This window comes from Chlorocebus sabaeus, chromosome 14 (genome assembly GCF_047675955.1).
Source record: "Chlorocebus sabaeus isolate Y175 chromosome 14, mChlSab1.0.hap1, whole genome shotgun sequence".
Taxonomy (NCBI): Eukaryota; Metazoa; Chordata; class Mammalia; order Primates; family Cercopithecidae; genus Chlorocebus; species Chlorocebus sabaeus.
Genome location: NC_132917.1, coordinates 65,518,244 through 65,545,900, shown reverse-complemented (window position 1 = coordinate 65,545,900; position 27,657 = coordinate 65,518,244). Strand labels below are relative to the sequence as shown.

At 43.8% G+C, this 27,657-nt stretch overlaps 1 long non-coding RNA gene across 3 annotated transcripts in view; it reads right to left on the bottom strand.

The window, feature by feature from the left end:
* LOC103220145 (uncharacterized) overlaps positions 1-27,657 on the bottom strand; it is an 84,929-nt gene that overhangs the window by 28,450 nt on the left and 28,822 nt on the right. Inside the window, exon 1 of one of the 3 annotated variants that reach the window (XR_492260.3) lies at positions 8,260-8,317. The exons of the other annotated variants lie outside the window; for them this stretch is intronic. This is a non-coding gene — a long non-coding RNA (uncharacterized lncRNA). Of the gene's footprint in view, positions 1-8,259; positions 8,318-27,657 lie in introns of those variants that run through there. 3 annotated transcript variants of the gene reach the window in all.

The window sequence follows — 27,657 nt, the reverse complement described above, 5'->3', positions numbered from 1 at the left end:
TACTGCCAGTCCTTGGACCACACTTTGCACAGCCCAAGGACTAGTGTGAGGGAAATCTTTCTACTCTCTCTGGGGGTAGAAGCAGAATACAGGGAGCAGGGAGCGAGGTGTTAGCTAAGTTGCCCCAGACAAAGCAGGAATAAGACCGGGAGCTGGGCTACCAAGACACTCTGAAGATGGCCTGAGCCATGCATGCCTCAGTTGCAAGCTACTGTGCATATGCACTCCCCCTCCATCAACCTCAAACCTTCTGTGAAGTCTTGTTAAAAGTTACATCCCAGGCCCTGCTGCATTGTCAGGAATTACAAGTGATAATTCCTGGAAAGACTGATCCCATGCTTATGATGAAGTGTCAACAGTAACAGCTGGGTCTGTTTCCCCTGAGGTCAATGTAGTGGTTGCAAAGGGCTCCCCAGCAGGAGGAGCCCTGGTAGCCTCTGTCCAGGTGGTATGAGGAGCAGAAGCTGCCAAATAGCACCCTTGATGGGAGAAGAACTGAGGCCGTTTCTGAACAGGGAGCAGCACTCTGGCATATCCACCAAATAAAAATGAACCAAGCTAAAATGGCTTGAGCAACAAAAAGGGGTTATTTTCTCATTTAACAAAGAGTCTGGAAGTCAAGCAATTTCAGGGTTGGGTGGTTCTCAATCCAGCGACACCATTAAAGACCCAGGGACTTTCTGTCTTTCTGCTCTGCCCTCCCAGGCATGTTGGCTTTTGTCTCAGGCTGTCCCTTCATAGTGGCCAGATGACTGTGGATGGTTTAGGCATCACAAGGTCACACAACACGTAAGACAGAACACCCCTTCCTTGTATCCCTGGCAAAGATAACTTTCCCAGAAGCAGCACCCTCTTTCTCCAGTCCTCCTTGCAACTCAAGAGCCAGAATTGCACTACATGCCAAGTTCCTCTACCAACCACAGAACAGGGGAACAAGATTCCCTTGCTTGGCTTACAGGAATAAGATGATCTCTCTTTATGTGAGTGGGGTCTAAGCTTCCTTAACAATGCAGCTGCCTGATTGCCGAACAAAACTGTGGTCTGTGAGCAGGGAAATACCTGGACTGGGGACATGTACTGGTGTTGGGGTTGGATGGGAGAATGAATTTGGGAAAAGCAGACAGTGGTGTCTTCCATTCCTGAAAACACCCATAAATATATGGAAGGTTCTTTGAGGGGTGTTACTTTCCGTCAATAAAGGTGGTAGGTGGTCAAGACACCATCCTACAGTCATAAATCAACCCTGGAAGACAAAGGAAAAGAAAAATTAAGGAAGTGGATAGAGATCAAGTTTCACCAAGAACTATAAAGATCCAAACAAAGGGCCCCATGTGAACTGTGCACATTCCTACTTCAGTGCTTTTACCTATGCAGTCTGAACTGCCTCACCCCTACACACACACCTACCTGGCACACTCTCTTGTCTTTTATCACAGACCTTCATTCCCTCCATTTCAAGTCTGTCACACTTCAGAAACTTCTCTAACGAATCCAGCCTACAATAATTTATCCATTCTCTGTATTCCTTGAGCATTTGTAGTCTATAACACACTCTGTCATTTAACTATAGTGTGCATTTTCTGGAACTATTAGTTTTTATACATGATTATAACAGGATGTAAAAATGGAACTCTTTCTGACTCCTCTAGAGCACCTAGAAAATAGGTGTCAGCTATCCTCCTTTCCAAAGCAAGATGTCAAACCATCTATGCAAGAATTCCAAGGAAAAGGTCTCACAATTTTGAATGTTCTCACCACAAAGAAATGACATGTTTGAGGTGATGGATTGGGTAATTCTCCTGATTTGATCATTACACAATGTATACATGTATCAAAACATCACACTGTGCCCCATTGTCAATTAAAAACGAAATAAAACTTTTTAAAAATGGGGGAAAAAATGGTCTGAGAAACAGTTTTGTGACCATAGTCCTTAATGGTATAAAATGTTGAAATTGAGCAACCTGGGAAATAGACATTTTCATTCTCCTATTAGTGTGCTTTCTGTCTTAACATCCCCTTACAGGATTGGATTCAACTGCAAGTGAAAGAAAACACAAAGCAAATGACTTCTAAAAGAAAGAACTGTATTCCTCTCTCATGTAAATATCTAAAGTAATGGCTCAAGGCTGATATGGTGAATCTATCCACATTCCCACCAGTAAGAAAGGAGAAAGGTCTAAGTCCTTTTAAGGACACTTCCTGAAAACAGCACACACACAGTCTTTATAGCCCATTGGCCAGAACTGAGTGACATAACTAACCCTAGTTACAAGGAAGACTGGGAAATGTCATCTTTATTCTGAAAAGCCCTATGCCCAGTCAAAAGTCTAAGGCTACATCACTGCAGAAGACACAGTGAGGAAACTAGGTATTTCTTCCAAAATCCACCTCTTTTTTTTTTTGTTTTCCTTGAGATAAGATCTTGCTCTGTTACCCAGGCTGAAGTGCAGTGGCACAATCATTGCTCACCTCAGCCTCAACCTCTCAGACTCAAACAATCCTCCCACCTCAGACTCCCAAGTAGCTGGAACTACAGGTGCACATCACCATGCTCGGCTAATTTTTTTAATTTTTTGTAGAGAGGGGATCTCACTATGTTGCCCAAGCTGGTCTCAAACTCCTGGACTCAAGCAATCCTCTCTCCTTGGCCTCCCAAAGTTCTGAGATTACAGATATGAGCCACTGGGCCTAGCCCCACAATCCACCTCTTTAACCTTAAAAATGCCCATGTGCACCCATGTTGAAATACATAGAACATACCCATCCTTTCCATAAAAGAAGGCAATAACCCAATCAGTAACTGCATTCAGCTTAAATCCAGAGTGTATGACTGGTGCCCAGTCCTCTCCATCAGGCCCAGATGCAGCTCTCAGTGGTCAGGTGATCTATATGCTAATAGTGAGTTATCTTCCCATCACATACCTAAAATTAAAATGGTAGAGAAGAAACAAGATAGCAACAATTTCTAAAGACTCCCATTTGAAAATGGGGAGAAGGGGAAATGCCCAGAAGTCACTGGCCCATAACTATTATCATATCCCACTGGGCAGGAATAGCAAAGGCTCCTGTCCTTGATAGTGAAGTCATTTCCTTGGTTGGACACTCTGGCAGCTTCTCACTCTCCTTTCTGAGAATAATTCCCTTATCCACTGACCCTGGCTTTTCCTTCTGGAAGTTTCTCCTTTATCCATCATCCTCTTGACCACATCTGAAATGGGCCTTGGAGGGCACACACAATCTCCTTTCACACACTCTTCCTGCTAATGCAGTCTCTGGAACACAGGCATTACTCTACAGAATGCTGCTCACAGGTTTTTTTGTTTCCAATATGATTCTCTCAAAATTTTAGTAGGCTTCCAGTTTATCTGTTTCCATGTGTGAAAAACCACAGACAACAATGTCATCTAGACACAGCTTTTAAGCCTAAAGTCTCAGGCTTTTTACTTACTGGCCAGTGTTTGGCCACACCTGTCTCTCTCTCTCTTAACATAGTAGCTACTGAAACAAAAGATTTGGTAAGATTTCATTTTTGCAGCCAGCTAAGCTGATTCCCATGATGGCAGAGAACTCGTAAAGTAAGTTGCTTGAAGAGGGTTTGGGGCCACAGTGCTACATGTTAGCGAGGCTGTCATTTTGCAGCCACCTCTTGGGGCAGGTTCAAGTTGGGGTACAGACACAGTCAGCTTAATTAACACTTCAAACACCTCCAAATTGCTAGACTTTCAGTCAAGTTAGAGTGCAGGCTGCATCCCAGAGCGCCTCCCTTAGCAAAGCGACATTTCCTTCCACATCCGCTTGTAGACTAAATAGCTCTCAGCTGAATTCAACTCTCTCCTGTAGGACTTTGCTAAAAGCAGCAAAAAGCTGCCTGACCACCAACATTCTAGGCTTTTTCTACCATTTTCACTAACACATGGTCTGCCTTTTGAGGTGTAGCAGATGCAATTTTACCCAATGATTTTTGCTACCATCTAATGGGGATGACCCTCTTCCTATTCTGCAACATCTATGTTTCTGCAGCCTATCACCTTCCCAAGCTAATGCTTAGCACTCCATTTCAAGACAAAATTCTGAATTACTTAGCATTAGGTTCAGTTGTGTCAGACAACCCATAACAATAGTGGATTTGCTTGTGGGTTGTTTGTTTGTTTGTTTGTTTTGAGATGGAGTCTCAGTCTGTGGCCCAGGCTGGAATGCAGTGGTGCAATCCCGGCTCACTGCAACCTCTGCCTCCCTGGTTCAAGCGATTCTCTTGCCTCAGCCTCCCAGGTAGCTGGGACTACAGGCGCACTATGCTGCCACACCCAGCTAATTTTTTGTATTTTTAGTAGAGACGGGGTTTCACTGTGTTAGCCAGGATGGTCTCAATCTCCTGACCTCATGATCCACCCACCTCGGCCTCCCAAAGTGCTGGGATTACAGGCATGAGCCACTGTGCCTGGCTTTTTTTTTTTTTTTTTTTAACCTCTGAACTTTTCACTGGCCTCCTGCTCCCCAAAGGGTCCCCTAGTTCTGCTGACTTAATGTCTCAGAACTTTGGTGTTGTTGGTCTTGGACCCCACTTTGCCATCCACTATCCAGCAGGTGGTGGTCTTTTGGATGGTTTGCATGGAGTTGCTGCTGTCCAGGGCATCACCAAGATTGAAGTCCTTGCCATCTTCCAGCAGGCAGTGGTAGATGGCAATCACAGCCTCCAGCTTGACCTTGATGCTCAGCAGGGCCTCGTACTTCTAGGCGTGGCACTGTTGCCCTGGCCCAGGTCTGTGCCAGCTCTGACTCCATGTACAGCAGGATCCTGTTGAACTGCTCCATCTGCAGGGCGTAGCAGGCCTCCACCCTCCTTAGGCCGTTCTCCAAGCTGGCCTTCAGATTTCTCATGGAGTCCAAGTTGATCTCCAAGCACCTCCATGAGTGTCATCTCAGCAGCTCCAACCTTGGTGGACTGCATGGTGGCTACTGTGACGCTCTCCTCAATCTGCTGAGACCAGTACTTGTCCAGCTCCTCTTGGCTCTTCTGAGCCAGCTTACCATATCGGGCCCAGATGTCTGCAATGATCTTGGTAAGGTCCTGAGATTTGGGGACATCTACCCCCACAGTCAACCCAGAGTTGGCAACCTGGGCTTGTAGGCCTTTTATTTTCCCTTCTTGGTTCTTCTTCATGAAGAGCAGCTCCTCCTTGAGAGCCTCGATCTCTGTCTCCAGCTGTAGCTGAGTGACACTGGTGTCATCAATGACCTTGCGGAGCCCATGGATGTTGCTCTCCACAGACTGGCGCATGGCCAGTCTCTGACCTGGGCTCCCTTCTGCTCCAGGTGCTCCCAGATTTTGCTCTTCAGCTTCTGATTCTTGGTCTCCAGGCTCCTCACTCTGTCTAGGTAGGAGGCCAGGCAGTTATTCAGGCTTTGCATGGTCTCCTTCTTGTTCTGGATGTCTCCCTTCCTGCCAGACCCCCGGTCATCCCCACAGCCAGGGCCCCAGACCCCATGCCACCCCGGAAACTGGTGGAGGGAGACACAGAGGTCTGGGAACCAGAGCCCCCAACACCTGCATAGATGCTGGCCACGCTGCTGACTGGCCGGGCGTCTTAGCTGGGTGCCTGGACAGAGGCCAGGGACCAGCAGTTGGTGGAGAAGGTGGAGCGAGTGGTGAAGCTCATGCTGTCCGGTGGGGAGAGAGAGAGAGGGGACAGGACTCAGGCTTTACCAATGATGAACAGTGGGTTTTAAAAGATGGAAGTTTTTTTCTCTCACACATGCACATTTCAGTAGTCAGTGTGTGTATGACTCATCAGGGGCCCAGGCTGCTTCCTGCCTACTGCCCGACCTCCTCAACATGCTGCTACCACTTCTGCGACCAAGATCTCGGCCAACTGCCTTCCATCCAGTGGAAAAGCAGGTTGAGGAGAAGGCCATGCCATCTCCTTTTGAAGATATTTCCTAGAAGTTGCCTACACTGCATGTACCCAATATGCCATTGATCAGAATTTAGTACCATGACAATGGGACTCAATACGCCATTGATCAGAGTTTAGTGCCATGGTGGTTAGCTGCTAGGGAAACTGAGAAATGTTGTCTTTATTCTGAAAAGCCACGTTTGCAGATGAAACTCACTCTATCATTGTAGGAAAACAAATGGAAAAAAAATTGGGGGACAACTAGTGTTTTCTGCCAAAGTGGTATTTCCCCTCACCTCAAACCTGGTAGAATGAGCTTCCAGGAGAAAAAATCGAGCTTGTTCAAGGTCCCCTGAAGTCTGTGGGGTACCGGAGGGTGGCGCCAGAACGCTGGATGAATGAGCCTAAAGGGAAAGGGTGGGTACCAGGGCTGAAAGCAGAGAGAGGAGAGGAGGGCCTGCATGACTGAGGGAGAGCTGGCCTGGCACCCTCTTAAGGGACTTTGTCTAAGATGACCTCCTGGGGGCCACTGGAACACAGCAGAGTCTCCCTGTGTGAGTCGTCAGATCACTGGAAAACCAAAGAAACTGCAGAGAAGAGACTCCCAGAGAGGAAAGGCAATCTCCGAAGAATACAGAAGAAGAATACAGACAGAAGAAATTTTTGCTTCTGTCCCCAAAGCAAATCAACTTCAAACTTCTCCCACAGCCAGAAGAAGCCATGTCAGGTGGCACTGATACCAGTCACATGAGACTCTCCCAGCCATTAGCTGTCCTCCTCTCCTGCCCACCCCAACCTCAGAGCAGTCAGCAATATCAGTGAGCAAGCTGGCTAGGAGGAAAACACTCGTAAGGTCAGGTGAGAAGTCAAGGCTTCTCAAGCCTTCCTCCCTAACTCAGAATTGTAGGCCAGAGAAAGAGAACAGGAGAGCTTTTCATTTTAAATAAAATTGGAATTTTTCATGATTTATCTAGAATTGCACATTTCCTTTCTGTGGTTCTCAACCCTGGCTATCCATCTGGAATTCCTGGGAAGGTTTAAAAATACTGCCGGGCGCGGTGGCTCAAGCCTGTAATCCCAGCACTTTGGGAGGCTGAGACAGGCGGATCACGAGGTCAGGAGATCGAGACCATCCTACTAAAAAAATACAAAAAACTAGCCGGGCGAGGTAGCAGGCGCCTGTAGTCCCAGCTACTTGGGAGGCTGAGGCAGGAGAATGGCGTAAACCCGGGAGGCGGAGCTTGCAGTGAGCTGAGATCCGGCCACAGCACTCCAGCCTGGGTGACAGAGAAAGACTCCATTTCAAAAAAAAAAAATACTAATGTCTGGGCTTCATCCTCAAAGATTTTTTTTTTTTTTTAAGAGCTGCCTGGGCAATTCTGATGGGCCGGGTTGAAAACCACTGTGATAATATTAAATTAAGAACATTTTTGCAAACACAAGATCCTGGAGTGGCCAGAAAAGTGATGGAACTTTCTCTAGATCCGACCCAAGGAATGGAGAGCTAACCCCACAATCCAGGCTTAGACAGAAAGGATGACAACATTTTACAACTGCATCTGCAGGAGTCCTCACTTTCAATCTAACAGTTATATAAATCCTACCTCTTCAAATCAGAAGCCTCTTCAGGGCAAAGGCCATGACAGGATTCTATGGCGTCTACACACTGCACTGCACTTGCTACATTCATGGCAAGAGTTTAGTATATGCTTGTTGTCCTGTTGTTAATCTCTGACCTCCATGCTGGGATAAATCAAAGTGTCCTTTCTGATGCACTAAAGGCAAACTAAGGTGACTCCAAGAGAACCTTACATTGTCCCACATTTAAGCAAATTGTTGTCGCATTAACATAAGGAAAGGTCTTCCAGAAGGCTAAAATCACCAACATTGCATTACAGATTTAAGGAGTAGGCTTAGTGTCTGGGAATGCTTGAAACCTACCCGGTTTAGTGAAGCTGATCCGGTTGATTAAGTCAGAACTTACCCCTCCATCTCTGTCTCATTCCCACATCTCCTAACCTGATGCAGAGGACAGTCTTACTGTTCACACCATCACCACGACCACCATCCGCAGTCATGGGGAATCCTGCCCCACTAAAACAGTCAAGGCACAATGACAGAATGCAGGAAAAAGCCAAAAACTTGAAAAACCACCAGCTGACCTCCAGGAATAGCTTTAGTCAGTCAACCCAAAAATGTCACATCCCAAAGTAGAGGCCTCCAGCATCAGGATTCCACCAGAGATGCCTCTCGAAATGTTCCTGATTCCCCCAAGCTCATGTTTATTGTACAACTCCATCAAACAGACAGGGGCTGATTGCCTAATGCATCGTGCGCCAAGACGCGACACTTGAGAAATCACCTTTTCCTGTGGGTGGATCCTGAAGCTTGGTATCAAGACAGCCTCCTTTCCATAACCTAAAAAGGAAAAGCAAATACTTTGAAGTATGTGCTAGGATGAGAATTGGCCTTCTCCATCACTACCTGCTGTCTTTTGTCTAATTCAAGGACTTTTTTTAACCTAGAAATAAAATGGACTCCACCATGAGCCCAAACCCAGACAGAAGTCTGCTTAAACTGCATTTGGTGAAAAGAGGCTTCCAATCCCAACATATTTTTCTAGACTTTTTCTAGCAGAGAGAAGCCCCCACATGAAAGGTAAGTTCAACCAGAGATGAAGTCCCTTGTTCATTCAGACACAAAAAGCTTCACCCTGTTGCCCTCCCCCTGCAACACTATGTCATCCTCAGGAAGGTCAGTTAACTTCTAGAGGGATCCATTTTAAAAGCTCCGCCCGATACTTGCAGTGCTGTCTGCAACGTCCATATTTTACCCTTTAGAAGCCCCACCTGCCATGCATTCTATCCTGGGTAGTTCCAACAGCACCAAGCCATGAGCCCCCGTCTTTGGTTTTAATCAGGTATTAAACACTGGAACGTTAGATAAGCGAAGCATTTGATGATGACAATAACGAGTGGCCCATTAAAGGTAATTTTTTTTAAGTTAATGAGTTCTCCCCAAAGAACAGAGCCACGTACTGTACTGAAAAATGTCCGTAGGACGTACTGCGCTTTCTCGTTATTTATTTAACTTTATGTGGATGCCATAAAACTTCTTTATTTGCTTTCAGTTAGCCCATAGGTTTTGACAAGATAAATTTTTATTTAGGTCTTTGCCCAGCTACAATCAGAAACAGGAGACTCACTTTCCAAAGCCAGGCTGATAGATGGATTAATCAAAGTACTCCCCACCCTCCTTTCCTTCCAGCAACCACAGGGATCCACAGACGGAGTTTTTCCTTAATTAAAGAAACTCAGCAACAAGGTGATTTATCGATGATGAATCTGGCAGGCCTTTTCATTGTGCGGTTACTTTTGGCCACTGTTTGAAATTTACCAACATAAATAAAGCCTCTCCATGACTAAACAAAGTTAAAGTAGCAATAAATTGAGCCTGCCATGTACTCTGGGCTAGATCTGAAGTCAACATAAATACCAGAATGCTTTGGCTGTGACACGCTTGACACGATGACATCATGCACTTCCAAACAGATACAGCCCAGCCCAAGCCAAAGCGAAAGCCTAATACAATTCCCCTAAATGAATCAAATTGCAGCGGTCTAGACTTGGCTGTGCTGAGTATTCAACTTCCTTGTTCTCCGCTGTTGAGCGGTCGCATTAAAAAATAATCTATATGCTGATCTAAATTTTGCTTTTTCTGCATGATTAAATTTTGGCAGGAGTAAATCTCTGTTATTCTCACTCCCCAGGAATGTTTGGAAAGTTACTAAAAATTCAGGATTTATCAGCTTAAGGTCCACCTGCTGTGATGGGATCCTGTAGCCGGCCTGCTGCTACCCTCAGCGGGAGACAGGACACTGAGTATTCATACAGGAAGGGGGGTGAAACTCTGCTCACTTCACAGAATGGCTCAACACTGGCTTCCCTCCCAAGGGACTTGCTCTGCCCACATCTAGCAACAGGCTGTCATGCAAGCCTTCATGAAACAAGAAAGTCAGCTAAACAGGGGCTCAATGCCCCCCAGCCCTGTTACTACTAAGAGATGAAAGGGGGGAAGAAATCTTTCAGAACGCACATGCAGGACAGCGAATTAAAAATGGAGAAAATCTAATAACTAATTGGTGAAACCATAAAAGCTGCCATAAAAGACATTTTCCTTAAACTACTTTACACAGGGCTGTATAATTTTATGTCACTTTTTATTTATGTTGCCGTAATGAAAGCTGCTCTGGGAGCTGAGGAGCTTGGGAAGAAAGAAATTGAACTACTTTTAAAAAGGAGGGGAGAAGTCCATTTACAGGGCTTCGAACAAGATTCCTTTTGAAATATAGTGGGATTGGGGAGGAGAACCTATTTACTTCTAAAAGCCTCCAAGCAAAAATGTTTGCAATGAATAACTTTCTTCCACCACTATTCTCTCTACCCTGAAGGACTTAATTACTTAACATTCATAAAGTGGGTTTGATAGTATTTCACAAAACAAGGGCTGGGCACAGTGGCCCATGCCTGTAATCCCAGCACTTTGGGAGGCCAAAGCAGGCAGATCACTTGAGGTCAGGAATTTGAAACCAGCCTGGCCAACATGGCCAAACCCCGAATTCACTAAAAATATAAAAATTAGCCAGGCGTGGTGGTGCACGCCTGTAGTCCCAGATATTCAGGAAGCTGAGGCATAAGAATTGCTTAAAACCAGGAGGTGGAGCCTGCAGTGAGCCAAGATTGCACCACTGCACTCCAGTCTGGGTGACAGAGTAAGACCCTGTCTCAAAAAAATAAAATAAAATAAATTAAATAAAGATAGTATTTCACAAAACTAGGATGTGAGCTAGATAGACCGATGCTATTTAGACTCATCTGTGAAACCAGGCTTTTCTTGTGTACAACAGATAAAGAAGCAAGCTCTGAGCACCTAAAAGGATTCCTATAAAAATGAACCCCACTTTGGCAAGATATGGATGCATTTACAAAGCTCCATAGGACATTACAATGCCATATTCAAGGATTCTAGATAGGTGCTGTTTATTATGACCCAGCAGATCAGACAAGTTCTTTTCCCTTATTTGTATATGATGATTCAGGGAATGTTACACCATTGAGAAAAACAGAATAAGGTGCAATATAGAAAACCTTGAATAAATTATAGATAAGAGAAATTTAGAATAGTATATGTTCCCATGGAGAGGCATGAGGGGGCTTTTGGGGTGCTGACGATGTTCTGTTTCTTAATCTGGGGCCAGTTGCTACAGTGTATTGGGTTTGTTAAAACTCACTGTATGCTTATTATATGTGCTGTCTTATCTATGCACATTATACTTTAATACACAGCTTTTTAAAGTGACATATGTTCAGATGAATCCCTTTAAAAAGCTGCAAAGAGTGAGTAACACACATACAAAAACACAGAAGTGTGCTATGATTTTCCCAGAGAAAACGTAGATCACCCCTTAAAATGCAGGGGCCCTCTGAACTCTGGCTAACTTTCAAAGCAAGATGAGGTTGTTTTTAGAAACAATTTCCCTTCTATGAACAATGAAATCCAATTCAGCCTCGAATATTAGAAAGTGAAACATATATACAACTCGGAGGGACTGTTGAAGTATCAAACAGATAGGGCATTATTTAGGGAGGCTCAACAGTCAAGGCCACTTTACACCATTACGGACCAGACTAAACAAACCTGACCCGCAGGGTGACCCTCCCAGGATCCCAAAAGATTGGAAACTCCGAAAAGGCAGCCCTGACCAGACTTTACAGCCTGGCAATGGCATGCAAACGACACTCCGTCTCTGTCGCGCAGCCAAAGGTTGGTGTTGTATATGAGAGCAATTTCCTCAAGAATTCAGAGGAAAATGTGATACTTTCCCTTTTATGTATGGGACTCATACCAGCAAGTGGATTTGCTCATCGGGGACACCCAAACCTCCTGATGAATGCCCCATCAAATCATTCTGCCCAGTCAGTGGGTGGTGGCAGGGAGGTCAGATGCAGAAGGGGAGAGCCCACTCGTGCAGAACAGGAAAAGCCTCATTTGCAGGATGTTCTAAATGCTGAAACCATGTGTAGGGAAACACCATTGAGATTCACAGTCTTCCCTGGAAGGCAGGTTTCTCTGTGTGTGTGTGTGTGTGTGTGTGTGTGTGTGTGTGTGTGTCCCCCTCGCTGTCCTCAACACAGGCAATTCTTGCTGGCTTGGCTCCGAGCACCGAGGTCCAGCCTGCGTTTGTAATTCATTCTTGTTCACCTAGAAAATGTTGGCAGTGGGTGGCCCTGAGTCCAGCTTCATCAAGGACCTGTTTTCACATGTTCCTCTGTCTTGTGGGGAACTAGTTCCCCCACACAGCCTTCAACAAGCAGTTGGCTGGGGAAAAGAATGTGTTTGCTGGGGGGCGGGGGGGAGGCTGCAGAGGGGGTGGGTGGTGAGCTGGGAGGGAAAAAAGGCAGGGGAAGAAAAGGAAAATACAGAAAAAACAGAAACTATGACCATATGCTCTGATGAGGAGGATAAACTTTGAGGACAACTTCAAATTCAAGGATCACCATGATTTATCCAGAAACTTACTTTCCTCACTTTTTTTCCCCACAGAACAGGTCCGGGGCCTGGATCCTCATTACACGTCTTGAACTGCTCCTTAGAGCCCTCTCGAGCCTGTAGAGAAGGCCGTGTGTCCCAGCCTCCAGACTTCCAGAACATCTTCTCTGACCTACTCAAACGCAGATCCCTTTCAGGACCATCAATGACATATCCCAGGCCCTCATTCCTCTTCAAGAGCAAACTGTCTGGGGATCACAAGAAAGGGACATCAACCCCATACTGGGAATTTAAAGGCCACTCACAACCTCTTTTAGAAATCCTCTTTACCCCTCTATGATAGAACACAGCATTTGGCTTTGATCCATCATATTTTTCAGATGACTGTTGGCCCCATATAAGTTCCAAAGAGACATTCCTTTCAGCGTGGACCACAGCACGTTGCTGGCATTCCACAGGACAAGCCCTCATTTTCAGGTGGATCACAAGCTCTGTGCTGGAGGTGGCAAATGCATATTATGTGTGTTGGGAAGCACGTGCATCTTGACTTTTTCCTTCCTTAAAACAATGATCCTGCTTTCAAAAGGTAAAAAGAAAGTCAATGTGGCTACCGGATGAAGTGTAGACCTAGCCTGGCAGTGAAGAGGAAGCAGCCATCAGAAACACCTGCAGAACAGTGGTGTCCTCTCTGCCCTGGACAGAGAGGAGGGCACTGGCTCAAAGTAGCCCAGGCATTAAACACACAGCCTAGGCTCAAGATGACCAAGGCCTCCCATGGGGCAGAGCCACCAGGAAGCTGGGAGCTTCATTCACCTCCCAAAACGGAGAGCAAGTTCCTTCCTTCTAAGCACCAACAAGCTTGAGCAGTTCCCTGCACCAGTTTCTGTATCCATCCCACCAGAAACCAGACACGAGGCAGGGAGGCCCAACCACCAGCCCAGGGGCCCCGTATCCTGCCGCCAGTCATCTCCCCTTTCATCTCTGTAAGAGTCACCTCCCAGGTGACCCCTGGCCCCACTCAAGTTTAAACGAGGCGAGGTGTTACTTTCAGCCCATACCCACAGCACATTTCGGTCCTCCCGTTCAAAGGGCCTCAGCCTCCTACCTTCCTCTGCCCTTTAATCCCCTCTTGGGGAATTCAGTTATGCATATAGCTTGAAATGGGGACCACAGGCTGGGCCTCTACAAGCTGCTAATTGAAAACCTTGTCAGAAGTGGGAGGAAGAGGCAGAGGGGGAAAAACAACAACCCTTGACAGGACCCCACTCTCATATTATGAACAGCAGCACGCCCTCCCAGAAGGGCGGTCCCTGCTCCACCTCGGCTGCATGGGAGGCCTTCCTCCTGGGCTGGAGGACTGAGTCTGTGGTAGATGCTGCCTACCACATCGGAAAGGATGCAGCTAAGGGGCCTCCAGCCCCTGCCTGACCCTGGGGCTGCCTTGCTCTCTGAGCATGCTGTTCCTGCTGCTTCTGGGGACAGGCTGCCTGGGTCAAGGCCTGGCTCCACTACTCTCAGCTGTGTGATCTTGGGCAAGTGACTCAACCTTTCTGAGCCTCAGTTTCTTCCCCTATGAAATGTGGATGAGAATTGTACCTATTTCAGAGGGTCATTGTGAGGATTAAATGCGATTATACATATAAACACTTCATACAGTGCCTGATACAGTATTCATAACTTTTAATGTTTTATTCTTATTTATAACAATGAGAATTCTTGATCTTACCAAATTGGAGAACAGCCGGGGAGAGGGAGCTGAGGTTGTCATTCTATTTCCATTTCATAAGTAAATCTGGTACCAGATTGACCTGGTACCGTAACTAAATCTGGAAGCCTTTAAATGAAAACAGACAAGGATGCATGTTTGTGTGAAGGTGGGGAGAGGAGGGTGGTAAGACTTCAGTGGAGGGAAGAATACAAAGAGAATAGGGGAAGGAAAGCAATGAATCAGCTAAGGTTTTTCAATCATCTATTGTATAACAGGCACATTTTCAGTGCTTTCATGACATGTCTGCACAATGCTATAAGGTAGTTATGATCACTCCCATTTTCCACTAAAAATTTGAGGCTCAGAAAATGCTTGGCTCCTAAATGTGGCACTGAATTGGCTTTGAATCCCAAAACCCCTATCCAGGCTCCACCTCCCACATGCTGTGCAATGGGGGCTTCTTCCTGCCTTTTAAAAGGGGCAAGAAATCCTCAGATGGTGGCATTCATCCAGTTTTCAGGAATTAGACACGGTTTTCTAATACTGCATTTACAGAAGGTTCAGATTGGAATATGGGCACCTCTAGTGTGAAAGGTCTTGATCACTTTTTTTTTTTTTTTTTTTTTGAGACAGGGTCTCCCTCTGTTGCCCAGGCTGGAGTGGGCTCACTGCAACCTCCGTCTCCTGGGTTCAGGTGATTCTCCTACCTTAGCCTCCCCAGTAGCTGGGATTACAGGCATGCACCACCGCAGCCCAGCTAATTTTTGTATTTTTAGTAGAGACAGGGTTTCATCATATTGGTCAGGTTGGTTTCGAACTTCTCACCTCAGGTGATCCACCCACCTCAGCCTCCCAAAGTGCTGGGATTACAGGCTTGAACTACCGTGCCTGGCCTTGATCACCTTCTTTATTCAGAACAGAAGTTTCTAGTGCAGACTTTCATGCCAACGGTAGGTGGGAATGTGTCTGAAGCAATAAGTGGGAATACTTTAATACTTCCCTATGAAGAGCTCTGGCTGAGGTGTTAACATCCAGGTTAAGAATATAAAAATCAAGCTAAATGAAAACACCATGATTACAATGGCGGTGACTTTATCCAAGGACCTCCAAAATCACTAGCAATTATGTGGTATGAAGCACCTACATTAGGAAAACGGCAATGATTTTGTATCTACTGATGAGGATAATGACTAATATATTCTGTCAACAGACATGACAGCTGTCTGTACATATTTGGAGGCGTGTATTTTTAGAGGCTGTTACTGTACCTCCAGCTATTTTAACTACTAAATTTTGTTGACACCATGCAATCCAGTAACAAGGAGGTTTACGGGGAAAGGTTAAAATTCCTATTTCCAGCTGTTTCTCTTCCTTACATCATTTTTGTTTCATTATTCAATAGGACCCATAAATCTGCCAATCAGATCCCAGACTAAGTGACACGCTACAGGGAAATTGCTAATGTCACTAGGAAACAAAATAAAACTGAACACTGGGTTTACAGCATTCAGCCCTCAAAAGCGTCATTCCTGGCCTGAGATTCATTCTAACACTCACACACTGACTGGAGAACTTCCGTCCGATGAAGAACCTGGGCTTCATTTCCTCTGCCCCCACTCCCCATTTTCCTAATTGGGGGCTGGGAAGAGAAGGGAGGTGGAGAGATTTGCAAGATGGGCTCTAATTTTAAGACAAAAGCCATCCCATTAAATCTTAACAGATGTTTCCCAAGTTTAGAAGATTAAGAAAGATTTCAGCATCAAAAATCAAAGAAAATACTCCATGACCTTAAAAAAGGATAAAACACAAAGCTCTAACAAACCCGAAGTCCACTTTGACAGCTGTCTCTGACGGAATTGACAAGGTGCTATTGATGTTTGGATTAAACCATGCCTCTGTGATCAAGTACTCAAACATGGGATAAAAGACGAATATATTCTTTAATCCTACCCACTAATTTTGTCTAGGCCCTGAAAAGCAATGAGTACTGAACAAATGTTGAAAGTGGTTTCGCTTCTGTTTATTGACAAAGCTATTTTTATTTCATTAATTTGCCACGTATCTTATCAGCATTTAAACTAACACAAGGAAATCCATACAAGGTACTGAACTCTCCACAAACAGATAGCTGCAACTTCCAAAGCCACTAAAGGTAAAATCAATAGAAAATGATTCTAGAAAGTGAGGAAGATGTTACAGGAAAATGTAATAGAAAAATTGTGTTCTGATTTATTTTTCATTTGTCTTTAAAAAAAAAAAAAAAAAAACAAACTATAAGATAGCATTGGGAATTCTAGTTTTCAGCCTGGAGAGTTTTAAAGGAAAAGAAGAAAATCTTCTTTTTTTTTTTTTTTTTTTTTTAAGGAAAGGGTGAAGAGGCAATTAAGTCATTAATTACCGTCTTTGTCTAGCGATGTCCAACCCATCAAACTTGGACTCTTCTGTCTTCATCAAAGGTGCAGCTCACTCTACTTTACAATAAGTACCTCTTCATAAGACAATCTTATGTTTCAAAAGCTGCGCTACGAGGAATTTAGATGAAGATAAATTAAAATAATACTTAGCAGCAGACACCAGAGTTTGACAGCCACACAGAGCCCACAATCACCCAAGGTTATCAAATGAGTAGTGAGAGGTTCAGGATACCAAGACACCACAGGGAAACAGGATGCTCTATGCCAAGGTCAAGGGGGATTGGGATTAGGTGGAGGAGAGACGAAACTGACACTAATTCTAAGAATTGAGGACTGTGATCCACACCTCACTCTAAAGGAGACCAGGAGGGACACAAGTTCTTTGTAGAAGCACCCAGCAAAAACACCAGAATATCCTAAGAAAGTAACTGAGGAGACGGGGTTCCAGGAGAAGAGTTAGATTAGCCTTAAGACCTCTTCAGTGGGAACACTATGGGCTGGCAGGTGGTGGCCCTGCCCTCCTAACTCTTCTGGGCAGCCACTTGACTACTCTCCCCTGTATGCTCTGAGTTGCCCAGGCCCTGCACTGGCTCCTGCCTTGGAGAATCAGGCACAGTCTGGCTTCCTACAAGAGCAACACCTGATACCAGCGATGACACCTGGTGTCTGCTGCACTGCCTCCCTGTACCCAACCCCAATCCTGCTCCATCCCTTCGACAGCGATGCTCTTCTCCCTTTGTCCTCACTTTGACTCTGACATCCTGGCACCCATCTGCTCTGCCCCCACCTGTGTTAATAGCACGGCAGGTGTTGAGAATGGGGTCCTAGGTCTGCACCACCACAGCTGGGAGGTTTTGCCTTGACAAGGAGGAGGAGGAACGACATGCAAGGTGCAAGAGAAAGATCCAACACGTATGCTCATGAACTTCAAAAGAGCACGATGTAATTACTTTTGTGGTTTCCAAAATGAAAGTTAAATTTCAAAAAAGAAAAAGGCCTGTCCAGTGGATGGGAATGACTTGAGGAAGATTTGCTCAGAGGGGGTCTCCATGTCTACCCCTGCAGCATACCTTCAGCCTCTTGAAGACCCCTCTCCTAGACATACCTTCCAGGCATTGAGTGGCACCCCCATGAAAGGGCCCCTCTATTGTATATATGATGAAGTACACTATTTTAGGGAGCTTAATGAGCTTCCTTGAAAGAAAAAAAATTCTTTTAAAAAATTGACTAAGTATGGCATGCCCACAGTGTGTTTTCTCACGTCAAGTTTCCTGTTGCTGATCCGGATGGAAGCATTCATTTCACAAGACCTTGAACCAACTCCCCGCCATGGCAAGGAAACAAAGCCACACCATGTAAGGCAGATGCATGTACACACAAAGGATGAGCAGGAGCATACATTTTACAGCTATTTTGGAAGACTGGACCACACTTACAAAAGATTCTCCCCTTTCGTACCAATTTCCAAACATCCAACCACATTACATTCTAAGAAATGAGAAGATTCCACTAAGAATTTGTTGACTTCGCCCCCAGGTACTCTTCCTACAAGATACTGGAATTACATAAGTACTGGTATATTCACAACAGCTTTATTTTTGTGTGTTGCTATGGAATTTCAAAAACAAGAAAACCACTGATCAGTAGTTGTGATAAAACTTTTTAGCCACAGCATTGAGAATAAGGCCTAACTATTCTATAGACATACTTTGTTTGCTCCAACGTCAAATTAACCTCAAATATGTAACAGCACACACTGATTTGATATGGTATGCAGTGCTGCTCAGACTGTGTTCCACGTACCTGGCATAAATCTCTCTCTTTCTAAAGACATTCATTTGTACAGGTGTCTCCATGGTATATGCCACACACAAAACTAGGAACTAGAAGTACATTCTATTGAAAAGAAAGTTGTTTCCAAGGTGGGGGGTGTGTATTTGTGATCGGATGGGTGGCTCACTCTCATTTGTCTCTTTACACGATAGAAACAGGGACATATTTTTAGGAAAATTAGCAGCTCGTGACTACGGAGATAGTTAAAGATATAATGTGAGCCAAGGAAAATTAAGAACTACGAAGAAACTTTTTAAATGGTGGGCAAAAATTGCCACATGCTGAGTGAGACAGGGCTGAACGCAGAGTGAGGCCTACACCTGTCATTTATCAACAAGCATGGATTAAATGCTTTTTCCATTATCATTCCTTTATTTAACTCTTACATAGAGCTTAGTTCTCTAAGCAGCTTATGAATATTAGCCCATGTATTCTTCCTAATAATGCTATGTGGTAGGTACTATTAATATCCTCATTTTACAGAAGAGGAAAAGGAGGCACAGAGAGGTTAGTAATTTGTCCAATGTCACACAGCTAGTAAGTAGCAGAGTCTGGGATTCAAATCTCAGCCCTCTGTCTCCCTAGTCCATACTATGCTATACTGCTTCTGACAATCATATATTCTGACCCTAATCTGGGCTCTGGTGTTACAAAACATGCTCCTTCTCTCAGGAAGCTTCTAGCCTAGAAGACAGTTATAACACAGTGTGGTAGAGCTGTGAAAGCAGTAAGCACAGGATAGACCTGGGAGGCCCCAGGAGAGACATCCAACCAGTCTTAGAATAGCATATGGATCTATGTGGTTATAGCATATGTAATATGTGTGTGTATACATAGTGGGGAGTGGATGGAAGGGTTGGTAAAGACCATTAAGATCTAGACCAGGGTCCTTCAAACTCACACTCTTGACATTTGGGGCCAGATAATTCTTTGTTGTGGAGGGCTGTCCCGGGGGCTGAGGAACATCCAGCACCATCCCTGGCCTCTACCAGCTGTTCGTAGCATAACTCCCCTCCAGCATGATGACTAAAAACGTCTCTAGACATTGCCAAATGCCCCCTGGGAACAAAAATCATCCCTGGTTGAGAACCACTGGTTTAAAGAAAGTGGTATCCAATCCAGACCTGAATTATGAGTAGTCATTATAAGAAAGAAGAATTGGAAGAGAGTTCCAGGCAGAGGATACAGCACATGCTAAAGTCCCCAAAGAGAGAGCTTGGCACTTCCTGAAAACTAAAAGTAATTCAGTATGAATGGCTCTTAGAATTAGATACAGGGGATTAGAAAACCGAGTCTGAAGAGTCAAGCAGGATCATCATAAAAGCTCCACACTCTCCTTTTGGGAGTTGCTCCTAAATGCAACTGGGAGCTATTAAAGGGAGAATGGCTTAATCAGACTTGCATTTTTTTCTTCCACACAGACAGGGAGTTAGAGAAGAACAAGACTAGAGACCAGCCAAGACACTGTTGTTTGTACTTTCTTTGCATGTTAATCATGTTTCCTTTTAAATATAAACTTATTTAAAATTAAATATGTGTTCTTCATATATAAAAAGTTCTTATGTGTCAATAAGAAAAAGATGATCACACTAATAGCAAAAGAACAAACTTCATGGAGGCAATTCACAAAGAAGTACACGAGGTCAATACACTGTGAAAAACATGCTGCTTTTCTGATGCTCAAAGAAATGCTGTTTAAATTATGAAATCTCATTTTCCACCTATCATACTGGCAGTCAATTCTTAAAAATTGTAATTGCAGAGAAGCTGTGTTCTCCTAGACTGCTGGTGGGAGTTGACACTGATGCTGCTTCCCTAAAAGCAACTGAGGAAAAATAGTAATAAAACTAAGTTTTGTGAAGGACTAAATGACAAACTGTTGAAATGATCTAAACATCTGATGAGAGAGTGGTTGACCACATTTTACAATAGTGTGTTTCCATTAGGAATACTTTTGTGGACTTCTGCTAGTTGAGATGCGAAAATATTTGATAAAAGGCAAAAGTAAAAACATAGACAACGTCCAGTGTCAGTAGACTGGATAAGTGGCCGTGTAGTGCTGCCTACAGTGTAAGAAGGCTGGCTACAACCCTGGGGTAAGTTTTTATTTTCTCATCTGTACAATGGCTAGAATAATTGAATCTAATCATAGAGTGGTGGTAAGGATTAAATAAAAAAATGCAAAATGCTTAGCACAAAACCCAACACATGGAAAGGTCTCTATAAGTACTAACCAACATTATTATTATCAAAAACAAAAAAGCTGTATGAATAATCATCTTCATCATAATATATAATAAAAAAGAGGGATTTCAGTTTCCAGCTACAGGAGTATAATTAATTAAACAATAACATAGCCATTAAATGACACAGTATGTAACATTTAACTTTAGTGATTGTGCTTACACAATGGAACTTAAACATATATATATGTGTGCGTGTGTGTGTGTGTATATATGTATTTTTTTCATGAAAAGTATATAATGACATGGAAAAATGCCTCTGTGACCAACATGACCTGTTTTAGAAGCTTCAGATATAAAATAAGATCACATCACTTCCAATAGGAAATTAAGATGATTCAAGCCTCCATCTCTCTGAGAAAATCTATTTCTTCTTCCTCTGGGCTCTTTCCTCCTATAAAAGGTCCTCCAATACCCAAGGGGTCAGCCTGGGTTGCTCTCATCCTGTGGTCAGATCAGAGCTCAGATAGAGGACTCTGAACCCACTCAAAGGTGAAGAACTCTATACTGAATGTCCCAAAATAATAGCATCAGACACTAAAATGATTTGGGAAAAAAACAAAAATTGAGTGAAAAATATGGTCCGTATTTCCATCATCCAAAGATGAACACAATTAACAGTTAGGGTATTTCATTCCAGAGTTCCCTTCTATGTATAAGCTCTTTTTGTCAAGTTGTTATTGTACTGTGTTTTTAAAACTGTGTCTTCCAATACCAGAAATGAGAGAAAACCCCATCTTGGCAAGGTAGGCTTTGCTCAATTGACCGTCCCATCCTGAGCCTCCATGGATTCTCATGAGTCCCACAATATCTGTAGCAATCATTTTCCCCTCGATCCTAACAGGCCCCATGTGGCAAAATGTGCTAAAATAAAAAATTAAAAAATTAAAAAATGTTGAAGAGTCTCCCCCGTGGTCCTGGATTGATAGTAGCGCCGCCATGGTTACCATCTTTTTGCACACTGCCTAGTGATCCCGCCTCTCTGGAAAGAAAGGTGCTTGTCACATGGACATCCATTTCATCTGTGGCCCCACTGCATTTTAAAAACTAAATTTAGGAGGTATGATAAGAGTAAGCGAAGACATTATTAAAGGTATTATGCTCTTATTGTTGTTTGCTTAGAAGATACTTTATTAGCCCCCATTGCAAAATTGAGAAGACTGATCCTTGAATATCATAAAAATGGAACTAAAGTAATCTAACGGGTCAAAGCCCACTCTAAAAGAGGGAACTCAGTTACTCCATAATCTTCAGTTGTGATTGTACCTAAGCCAATTTGGTGCATAACTGTTAGCAATTATTATGTTCTTCCTAGTAAACATGGATGGCATCTAAGAGTTAAAAGTGGTTGGAGTCTACAGATCCCTCCCCTCACCATTTGATAACAATGTAATTAAGTCAAGGCTTAATTCTGCCACATACACATTTATTCATTTAGCAAGCAGGCCCCCAAACAATCATACAATCTAGTCTGCAAGTTTGAAGAAGTTCCAGCTTTCTGCCCTTGTAGGAAGTCTGAAGTTCACCAAAGGCAAACATAACAATCATCTAGCAGCAGGTTTCAACTGACCTTACAATTAGATTTAGGAGACCAAAATTATCTGATCAATGACTGGGCATAAGGTCATTTCAGAATGAAGCCTCAGGCACCATACCTGAAAGGTATAGACTACTAGACTAGATTTCTATGGCCCATATATACAAGGGTAGAGGACCTCTGCAATATTTCTGGCCAATCAATAGATTTGAACACCACTTTTTTCACCTGTGAAAAATAACAAAGCCTCTGGTATTGGTTAGATATAAAGAAAGCTAAAGTCTGTCTCTGGAGTGTGAGTTTCTGATTAGAAGCTTTCAAAACACTAAATACCTACCCCAAAAGTGTATGTTCCCTTTTAGGACAACAGATTTCCCCTAGGATATACAGCAAAATAAATCTACACACAAACACACACACATCACATATGCCAACATGAGTTGCATTTGTACATGCACAGAATTGTGTATGTGTGTGTGTATATATATAAAAAATATATGTGTGTATATATATGCATATAATATATATGCATATAAAAATATACTATATATATATATCAGGCTGTCTGTGGCAAAGTATTTTAAAGTAAATTACAGGCAATACAACATTTTCATCTTAAAAACAAAAAAGTTTTAAAATCCAGATAAAAGAAGTAGGTAGGTAGGAACAACTTAAAGATCTCATTTCATTTTTAGGGATGGGTTTTAAACTCAATTCATTTGAAATAAGTCTGAATACATTAGACACGTTGGGAAATAATCCCATTATTAGTATAATCACTTACATCTGTCAAATGTGCCGTGATGTATAATATGCTTTCTTTTACTCCAGAGGACCCCAAGGAAACAAAACTTTAGATGAAATTGCGAAGGAAAGAGAAAGAATATTATTACCCAGTGTTGAATCCTGTCACAAAAAGAAATGATACCCTGAAACCACTCATAGGCCAAACAATTACGATCCCATAGGATGGATGCAATTGAGGAGAGACAAAGACGTTCAAAAGAAGAATGAAGGAGGAGCTGCCATCACTGTGGGGAAAATCAGGAGAGAGAATCTTAAGGAGTCACATTTGAGCTTGGTCTTGCAGGAGAGAAAGTTCGCCTGATTAAGACAGGGATGTCTACTTGACTCCCTTGTCTGTCGAGTGGGAAAGATAGAGCACCTATCTCTCCGAGAAGTGAGAATTAGAGAGTATGTATTTAAAGCCTGGCACATGGTATGTATGTGCAGGAACCCACGTTATAAAATCTGAAACAGGCTGCAAAAATCTCTGGACCAAGAGTCAGAAGCCTGAATCCCAACCTGAGCTCTGTCCCCAGCTACCGGCATGACTTTATGTTCGTCTCTTCCCCTCCTTGTGTCATCATTCCTATGTGTCTACAACGAGGTCAGCAGAACTGTCCTGCCACCTCTCATGACAGGCAAGTGAAATCAAAGATTGGGAAGCACATTGAAGAGTTAAGTCCTTAGCAATGCAAGGCATTAGTTTTTGTCACAAATACAGTACACTTTCCTGAGTCCAAATATGATAGGAAATCCATAAGGGTAGGGCAGGAAGGAAAGGAATCAAAAATCTGTTCTACTGCAGAGAGTAAAGAAGCCTTCCAAGGATGTCTGAGCCAAGCCTCCACCTTCAAGTCCTCTCTTCCCTGCCTCCATTTGGGATGGTGCTTTAGGCTCTTTTAACTGGACCATGAATATGTCCCTTCGAATCCAAAGCTGAACAGAAGGTTTCTCTCTGCTGAAGTTTTGGCATGAGGGTCACTCATCTCCCTTTCCCAGATAAAAGGAAAAAAAAAAAAAAATTTCTGGGGCTGGAGTGGCTTCCCCATTCTTCTCACAGAGTCAAGGGTCCTGATGAGGGCTCTCCACAGTACAGAGGCAAAGGTGGTACCCCATGCCACTTAGTCCCTTAATCCTCACTTTAAGCCAAATTTAAGTCTTCAAAGTAGATCTCTGATCAGAAGGAAAATGTTTAATTGAAAAAGCTGCTTTTCAGGCACAGTTAGTTGGTGCATGCCCCATTTTAAAGCATTCCCAGACATGAGAGTCTCTTGGTCTTAAGCATCAGCATCACCAGTACTAGTTCGGGGCTCTGGCAGGTACCAAGGGCCTGACTGGCCTTGCAGCTCACTTAGAAGTAAAAAGATGCTTGAAAAGAGGAAGTTAAACCAAGTCTCAACAAAGGATCTAAAACAGGTTCCTCCTTAAGCTGGTCATCGATAGTGCAAGAGTAACAGACCACTGTTATTCTGATTGTTCACATGGACAAGAAGCATTTATTGAGCACCTTCTGTATGCTAGCAATAGACTAGTCATTGAGTCACCAAAGTTCAATTACTGATTGTTCACATTGGCAACAGACATTTATTGAGCACCTACTGTATGCTAACTAGTATAGTCACTGAGTCACCAAAGTCAGTTACTGATTGTTCACATGGGCAACAGGCATTTATTGAGCACCTACTGTATGCTAACTAGTATAGTCACTGGGTCACCAAAGTCAGTTACTGATTGTTCACATGGGCAACAGGCATTTATTGAGCACCTACTGTATGCTAACTAGTATAGTCACTGAGTCACCAAAGTCAGTTACTGATTGTTCACATGGGCAACAGGCATTTATTGAGCACCTACTATATGCTAGCACTAGAATAGTTACTGGGTCACCAAAGTCAATTACTGATTGTTCACATGGGCAACAGGCATTTATTGAGCACCTACTGTATGCTAGCACTAGAATAGTCACTGAGTCATCAAAGATGAATAAAATGTGGTCACAGCCCTCAGAATTCAGGACCTAGCAAGGAAGACAGGGAAGTAAACAGAAGACAACAATGCCTTCCACTAAGGTTTCAAGAGAGTACATGGGCTCAACTATCTGACCTTGTGGGTGGTGCAGAGGGATAGACCAGGCTGCCCACAGCAGGGCTTCTGGATCATCATCTAAATCTCCTGGAGTTCTTGTTAAATGAAGATTCCTGGCTCAGTAAGTCTGAGGTAGGCCTGGAATTCTGCACATCCAACAAGCTTCCAGGAGATGCTAAGATGCTGCTGATACACAGGCCACCCCTCGAGTAGGAAAGGTCTTAGAGGACGTGATACCTGAGCTGACTCTTGAAGGATGACTAGAAGTCAGGGTAAGAGGAAGTTGGGGTTGGGGAGCAGCCTTCTGACCCAGGTACAAAGGGGAGTATGTAGAGAGTTCAGGGAAGCACGGGTGCTTCCATTGGTTAGAGTGGGAAGTTGTGGCAATGCTGGAGAGGAGGACAAGGACAAAGGCACACAGGGCCTTGTATGTCCTGCGATGGCATTTAGATTCATTCAAAAGACAGCAGGGACCATCAAAAGACTTTTGAGCTGGGAACTGATATATTATATTCAGACAGCATTTTTTAAAGCTCTGTCAGCCAAAAGTATAGGAAATAGATGAGCAGTGATTAAGATGGGAGAGAAAGAGGCCAGTAAGGAAGCTATTGTTGCAGTACAAACAGATAAATAAATGGAATCAGGAGGTATCAAGTAGACACCATCAACGGGTGTCCTTTCCCCATAGCTTCAAATTTGCCTTCCCAAAAGTTCATTCACTTTGGTTAAGGGCTCTTCAGTGCCCTCAATACAATTTTGAAACCTTTTAATATGGTTTTCGAAATATGCTCCAACCAGTTTTAGCCCATCTCTCTACTGGATCCCCACTGTAACCCAATGTGACCACCTGGCTGCTGCCCTCCTGCTGATGTTACCTTCCAGGCCAGGCTCCACCTCCACGCTTAACTCTCACTGCTCAAGTCACCCAAGTGTCCCCAGTGCCTCTCTGCCTGCCCACGTTTCACTGTGCTGCTCGGCTCCGCAGTTGACAACCACATTGGCAAAGCTTCCCCAGACCATCCCAGCCCCATTGATCTGTGTAATGTACTGTCTGCTTCATTCTATTTGCACTTGGTCCCAGAGGGCCCCATGCTTTTAAATGCCTTTTTTATTTCCTTTTGCTTTTCATAAAATACTTCATCTTTCAGAAGTGTACCTATGGCATATATGTGTAAATTAGATATGAATAATAAAAGGAAGCCAGGTGCAGTGGCTCACCCCTGTAATCCCAGCACCTCGGGAGGCTGAGGCGGGACCATCGCTTAAGCCTAGGAGTTTGATACCAGCCTGAGCAACTAGCAAAACCCCATCTCTACAAAAAATACAAAAAAAAAAAAAAAAAAAAAAAAAAAAAAAAAAAAAAGCTGGGTGTGGTGACACACACCTATAATCCCAGCTACTCGGGAGGCTGAGGCAGGAGGATCACTTGAACTCAAGAAGTCAAGGCTGCAGTGAGCTAAGATCATACCACTGAATTCCAGCCTGGGTGACAGAGCAAGACCCTGTCTCAAAAAATAAAAATAAAGAATAAAAGAAAACCTGAGCACCTTCCTTTTGGGTTCAGAAACAGGCGTTACCAAGATATTTGAGGTTCCTGTGTGCCCCTTCTTGGGGGCCTCTCCTAACAACATAACCTAAAATAAGACCTGAGAAACAAGAGCAGTCTTCTACATCTTTTGTTTCTTCCAAAGCTCTTGTCACAACACTTTTTTTTTTTTGTGAAAGAGACAGAGTCTCACTCTGTCACCCAGGCTGGAGTGCAGTGGCATGATCTCGGCTCACTGCAACCTCCACCTCCCAGGTTCAAGATATTCTCCTGCCTCAGCCTCCTGAGTAGCTGGGATTACAGGCATGAGCCACCACACCCAGCTAATTTTTGTTTTTTCAGTAGAGACAGGGTTTCACCATGTCGACCAGGCTGGTCTCAAACTCCTGACTTCATGTAATCTGCCTGCCTTGGCGTCCCAAAGTGCTGAGATTACAGGCATGAGGCACTGTGCCTGGCCAGCACTTTCTATACTTAAAATCTGGGCATGCGCTCCAACTCCCAGTGGGAGCGACACAGAAGACCGGCGATTTCTGCATTTTCAACTGAGCCTCTGCTGCTGATACCCAGGCAAACAGGGTCTGGAGTGGACCTCAAGCAATCTCCTACAGCTACAACCTACAGCTGAGGATCCTGACTGTTAGAAGGAAAGCTATCAAACAGGAAGGACACCTACACCAAAACCCCATCAGTACATCACCATCATCAAAGACCAGAGGCAGATAAAACCACAAAGATGGGGAAAAAGCAGGGCAGAAAAGCTGGAAATTCAAAAAATAAGAGCGCATCTCCCCTGGCAAAGGAGCGCAGCTCATCGCCAGCAACGGATCAAAGCTGGACGGAGAATGACTTCGACGAGATGAGAGAAGAAGGCTTCAGTCCATCAAATTTCTCAGAGCTAAAGGAGGAATTACGTACCCAGCGCAAAGAAACTAAAAATCTTGAAAAAAAAGTGGAAGAATTGATGGCTAGAATAATTAATGCAGAGAAGCTCACAAACGAAATGAAAGAGACGAAAACCATGGCACGAGAAATACGTGACAAATGCACAAGCTTCAG